The following is a 6,325-nucleotide window of genomic DNA, read 5'->3' as shown; positions in this document are numbered from 1 at the left end:
AATCTCTCATATACAATTACATTGTTTTGATAGAATTGACTATCTCTGGCTCTCTCACTCTCACTCTCTCAATAGTACGTCATCTCCTCACTAAAATACTCTCATAATAACTCTCAATAATCCTTCTTAGATCGTGGATGCACCTCCCAAGAGGTATGTCTGATATGAAGAGTCACCAGAGCCACTACAGTATCTTTTCACAGCTCACTACTGTCACTGTCACTCAGTCTTTTCTTCAATCTTTAGCAGTTGCTTTTTCCATTTGTTTTAGCTCTTTTTAACTTAGATTCATCCTTTCCAAAGGTTAGAAAACTTTTCCAAAGTCACACATACATTCTACAGAACACTTACAGAAGGTCTACAGAACAGTTACAGTACAGTACCAGAGGAGCTAAAGTACAGTTATAGTATAGAGACAGAGCAGAGACCGAAGCTCTTTAAAAGGTCTACAGAGGGTTACAGAAGGTTATCAAAACCTCATAACTCATACTCAAATCATTCCATACTATCAAAAACTATTCAATAAGCTTTCAAAAGATCTCAATCTTCATTAATCACATCAATCCATGCTTCATACAGAAGACAATCAGAACAAAACAGAACCTTTATAGAAGGTATACAGAACCAATCAGAAGCTCAACAGAACATATCAGAACATCACAGAGCTTCATATCTCTACTGAGAATCATCATAAACTTCTAAAACATAGTCAATATTATCCAAAACACTCTCAGATACTTCCATTAACAACCATACATCACTCTAAATCCATCAAAAATCAATCATTCAGTCCTCAAAAACAACAAAAATCAGTTAAAAATTCAGTCTTTTTCCACTCTCAACAATGGATGCTAAGCGAGACGGGAATTTAAGCACAAAATCTGAAACTCTATCATGAGAGTAATAAGGAATACATACCAAACTAGGTATTCATACATCAAACATGAAGAGAAATAAGATTCGTTGTTTGGATGTCAATGTCGATAAGAATTCTTATACATGGCAAGATAACTCCATCTCTTTCACAAATTTTAAGTAGCTTCTGGCATCTTCGTATTGCACTTGAGTTGGAGATGTACCAACTCGTATGTTTGATTTTGTTTGGGATTTTGGTAGGGTCAAAATATTCTTTGATGTAGAGACGCTTGCATATAGGTAAGCCTTAGAGATAAATAATCAACCACAGGAATAGCCTTGGCCTCACCAATTCAGTCGATAGGGAAGTCAAACATTAGAATTTAAAAAAAAAAGGTCCTTAGTCCAGTCTTTATTTCGGGATGATTGAAAATAGAGCTCCTGCTGCACACCTTTCATTCTTCTAGTCAAGTCCAATACAATGATGAAGATAATTATGAGGAGATAAGACATAGAGCGAGATATTGAGCTTTGTCTCCATGTTCATGATTATAAGGAGATAAGCCATAGTGGGTGATTACTTTAGCTCATGATTATAAGCAAATAAGCCATAGTGGGTGACTAGTTTAGCTCATGTTGATCGTCGCTTTGATGGCTGAAGCCCAAGATGACTTTCACAGCTAGAAGGTTGATTGTATAGAAGTCTCTATCTTCTTCACCATCGTCGACGTCTTCTCCCACGTCACCTTCGTTATGAATGTAAACTGCCAAGAAGGTAGGAAGGTCTTCATCCTTATAGAAGTTATAGAGGTGATAACGAATACAATCAAGCGAAGAAGCTCATCAAGAAAGGTCGCGACGTCCTCCAAGGCATGATGATCAGATCGCTGCCTTCGGTTGCTTCGACTTTGCTTCGTTCGTCTCTTCCTCTTCCACTGTAGGTCGGTCCCTCATCATTGCCGCTTCGTTTTCCTCTCCCCCCATTGTAGCAGCATCTGAGTTGTCGCTTTCTCCAGCTTCTTGTCCTTCGGCTTCGCTGCTGCACTGCGTCTTCTGCACTGTCGTTGACTTCATCGTCGTCTTTGTCTTCTTTTGCCGCCCCCTACGTCGCTTCTTGTCGTCGTCAAGTTCATAGCGTCATCCTCGTCTTCAACTTCCTGATGTAAAGCTCGCCCCCTCCTCCTTATATAATGAGTGCCACCTCGAAAGCTCGTGGCGCAAATTAACGCATGGCTTCCTCTAATCTGGATTCCATCTTTCTTAAGCTTTTATGATATCCCACTTCAAAAAAGCTAAAAGCACCATGTTCTTTACTTTTGTTTGAGGCGCAATTAAAAAAAACCATTCCATATTTCGTCTTTGATTGACGTCACAGATTATGTCATCGTGTTGCCGTTGTCATCTCTAGTTTTACTGATGGTGTTTTTCAATTCGTGCCTCTGCAAGATAAGGGAAGGACCTTGCAAAAGCCAGTGTGCTTACTAGGAGCCACACTATTGCAAACAGTTATCCTGATGAGGTTTTGAAGGCGTGATCTCCATAGCCTATTGTTGTGACTGACATGGAAGACAAGTAGAAGAAATCCAACCACCCTAGACTCTCTATAAAATGCATGAATAGTGTTCCCACTCCTATACACATGATGACTATGCCAAATACAAAGGCAAATTTGGAGCGAATACATAATTTTCCCTTCTTAACATCCACTAGATAATTGGTTGTGGTTTTATGGGTGGTCAGTAGCAACAACACTCTCAAAAGTAGTCCAACAAAAGCTCACCATGCTACTCAAAAGGATATCAATAAATCCAAAGCCTATTAGCACAAAGGCACAGAGAAACAGTTTGGCTAGAGGTGTAGTTAGAACAATATCACCATAACCAATAGTACACATAGTAACAATGTAGAAATACACTGCGTTAATGAACCCACGAGTGGTCAAACCAGAGAACTCATCTTGTTTCCAGGTGTAAAGTGCCATTCCAACTACAAGGTATATCACAAGACCAACGCATGCCTATGAAACCACTGAGAATGATGAATTTGATGGTGCGGGTGAAAACCGCTATGCTACACTGGCAACATCTTGAAGGAGTAAGTCACGTGGGGAAAGTCTAAAGTGAAGGATCAACATTACGACATTTTCCTTTAGTTTGTGAGTCTTCAAAACGGATTCCTTCACATGAACTTGTTTTTCTATTCAATGTGCCTATGAAGAATATGCTTTGGAAGAGAATTTCATGCCTAATCATTCATGCGGTTTGCAAATTAGAATCCATAGTATGCAATCAATCGAGTGATGTTTACAAAAAAATATTTATGAATGCATTGAAGAAATTGTGCCTATCCTAACTACAGGTGGTTGTGCGTCATGCAAATGCAAACAAAGAGATACACACAATGGAAAATAAATTCCTAATGATGCTGACTAATGTGTTCAAATTCTTGGCGGAAAACTCCGCCCTTAGATTTGTGGTAGTGGATGTGCAACGTCACAATATCTGCCCCCTCCAAACCTACACATCCTTCGGATGGAGGTCACGACTACCCATCCTCATCACTACCAAGCTCAAAGGTTAATGCAATCTCTTCATCTTCTATAAAAGCATCTACAATGTCCACATCTTCATCTTCACCATGTCTTGGCTCAAGTCCATCATAAATCACATCATCCAACTCCTCGATTGCATAGGCTGCATCATCTCTTTTCTTGAATAGTTTGATTCTCTTCCATGTATCAAAATCTGCAAGGCTGTGCCATCAAAATCTGCTAAGGAATATGTAGCATTGTCATGGGCATACTGCACTAAATAGGGCCCAAACCATCGTCTAGAAACCTTGTAGATAACACTATACTAGTTGTTTAGACTACTGTCATGGACTAACACCCAATCTCCTTCCTTAATCTCTTTAAGTCTCAATCTGTGTCTGCTATCAAAATGGTCTTTGTTGCGAATCCTAGTCTCTTTAAGCTTATGAATTGCTCTCTTAATATCTTCAGGTCTTCTCTCCAATTGACGAATACGAAGAGTCAAAAGATCTTCTCTAGTAATCTCTTCTTACACTACGACGCGTGCAGGTAAATTTGTGATGTTAATAGCAACGGTGGGTGCTTTATTTGGGCCATACAAAATAGTTTCTGCACTGTGTACAATGCTTGTGTAAATAAAGACAAAGTGTACTTAAATCATAACACTGATACATGAAATAAATACATGATTGCATAATGAAAGTGACTGGTACAATCATGGCAAGATATCACTATTACATAGAAAATGTCTATACGGATCACGTGACCAAAAAAGAAGGGTGTGTGAGCTCCAGGGATCCAAGGGCGAGTTATAGATCCTCGCCATCCGAAAGCTCATCCCGCCGCAAAGGAGCATTGAACAGACTCTGCAAAAAAAGAAACAACTACACATCAGTCCACGATACAATAATGCATTCTAATTAAACATGGTAACTACAGACAAGAAAAATGAGTGACTTACAAGGCTGCCGCGTCCATACAATTGGTCTATCAATGCAGTGAGACCGTGCCTCTCTACATATCAAGTCTCAAGACTAGTCAGATCGCAATTTGTAATGGAGAGCTACAAAGGAAACAAAATACTAATTGTTAGAAATACGGTTGTTAATACAAAGGATATTGCAAAAAAATAAGCAAGAAAAACAAAAGAAAAACTTACAAAGTCCTCCAAATATGTCTTGTGGCCGCCACTCCCAAGATAACGAGCCACTCCGGCCTCTAGTCGTGTCCTTGCCGCCTCGCGCTGCTGACTCTAATGTCTTGGAGAATCTGTAGCCTCCTCCCTCAGTCGGTGCCAGTCGTCCACGTCTAGCAACTTGGGCTTTGTAGCCCCACTCTTGAGTGCCTTGGGTACGTCCGATAATCTATGTGACATGTATGCATGCATGCACTCCATCATCCAACCTGTAGAAAACCTATCTGTTGTGGCTGGTACCGGAAACTCCTCATGCAAAGATGCTACTATATTGTAGTCCTTGCTCCCCTCTAGTATGTTTTTTCAATGATCCAAGACATTGTGTTGAAAAACTTGTTGGCATAACTCTCTCATGCGAGCCATCACCCTCCTCCCCTCGTCATTCATGATAATGGCTCGTGACCTATCATCTACAAGGTAGGCATACCCCTTTGGGATATGCCTAAGATGGGTCCTCTCCCACCTGCAACCACACTCTTGGGCATATCTAGGAGACCCCTGTACATCTGGTGTACCAACCGGGATAGTATCTGTTAGAGTAGCACCCATAGGGGTGCCACCTACTGGGGATGGCTGAGCAAAAGCCGAAGTGACTGGAGTAGACATCCCCACAGGTGTGACAAATCCCGGAGGTGAGGCAACTCCAGCAGAACGACGAGATGGAGACACCACATTCGTGCCTCCACACCAACCACCTGAGCCACGCTCTCCTGCTACGAGAGCGAGGAATAGCATCTTATCTCGAGTTGACCGTAGGCTCAATGCATCCATATCTTTACAGCATCCCCTTGACCCTGAAGCACTCCCTCCATCTGGCCCATGTCTAGAGCGTCGACCTCGTGTGTCGAAGCTGAAGCATCTGATCGTGCTGAAGTAGATCTAATAGAGCGGCTTGACGATGTTCGAGACAGCTCTTGGTCTTCCATGTCTCTAAATCTCGCCATCTGATCTGGAGACATGCGCATGAAGATATCATGCAACTCCTCATCTCTCATCCCTCGACTCATCCTAATGATCTAAGTATCCACAAACATCACCTGCATAGATAAAAAATGATGTTAGCATAATCAATTTAAATCATACAAAGCATGATAATATAAATCTTAAAAAATAATCTTACTTAAAATACATATCTTATGTACTTTTATAAGAGATTAGTCAACGAATTGAGTAAGTGGATGCTCCAAGTATGAAGTATCCTATGGTCCCATGTCTATCTCTTGATAGAGCTTGGCATAAATTGGAGACATGCCACCACAAAAGGATGAGTCCACCTCATTCTCATTGGACTCCTGTATTTCCATCATCGTTACCTGATGCTGGCTCCTCTACATGATCCAAGCTTTTGGTGGCCTCCACCCCTTGCAATATCGACCTCTCTATTTGCATATTGTCCTCATCTATGCTCGGAACATCGCTTTGATCATATACTCTCACACTTCGGGGAGTTGAAGGTATAACATACCACCATCGAGGTTGTCGGGGGTTTGGATAGAAGATTACCTGTTCACAAACACATATAAGAGAGATTTAACTATTGTGACATGTACCATGTTGTAATATAATTAACAAAAAATACCACAATAGAAACGAGTCATAGACGCGCAAAGTCGAGCGTGTCTATCATTGCGTTTATATGCGCTTGTAAAAGAGCGTGTAAATAGACGCGGATTTTGCGTCTATATATCTGCGTAGATAAACACGAACATAGATGCGATTTCAGACGCGTAATTATTAAACCACTT

General features: G+C 40.9%; 1 pseudogene; it reads right to left on the bottom strand.

The window, feature by feature from the left end:
- Window positions 1-2,265: 2,265 nt before the first annotated feature.
- Window positions 2,266-2,836, bottom strand: LOC148011988 (potassium inward rectifier (Kir)-like channel 3; annotated as a pseudogene).
- Between the last annotated feature and the right edge of the window lie 3,489 nt (window positions 2,837-6,325).

This window comes from Lygodium microphyllum, chromosome 28 (assembly GCF_053477565.2).
Source record: "Lygodium microphyllum isolate KBCC chromosome 28, Lygodium_microphyllum_v1.1.10, whole genome shotgun sequence".
Classification (NCBI taxonomy): Eukaryota; Viridiplantae; Streptophyta; class Polypodiopsida; order Schizaeales; family Lygodiaceae; genus Lygodium; species Lygodium microphyllum.
This window is presented reverse-complemented; position numbering and strand designations above follow the sequence as displayed.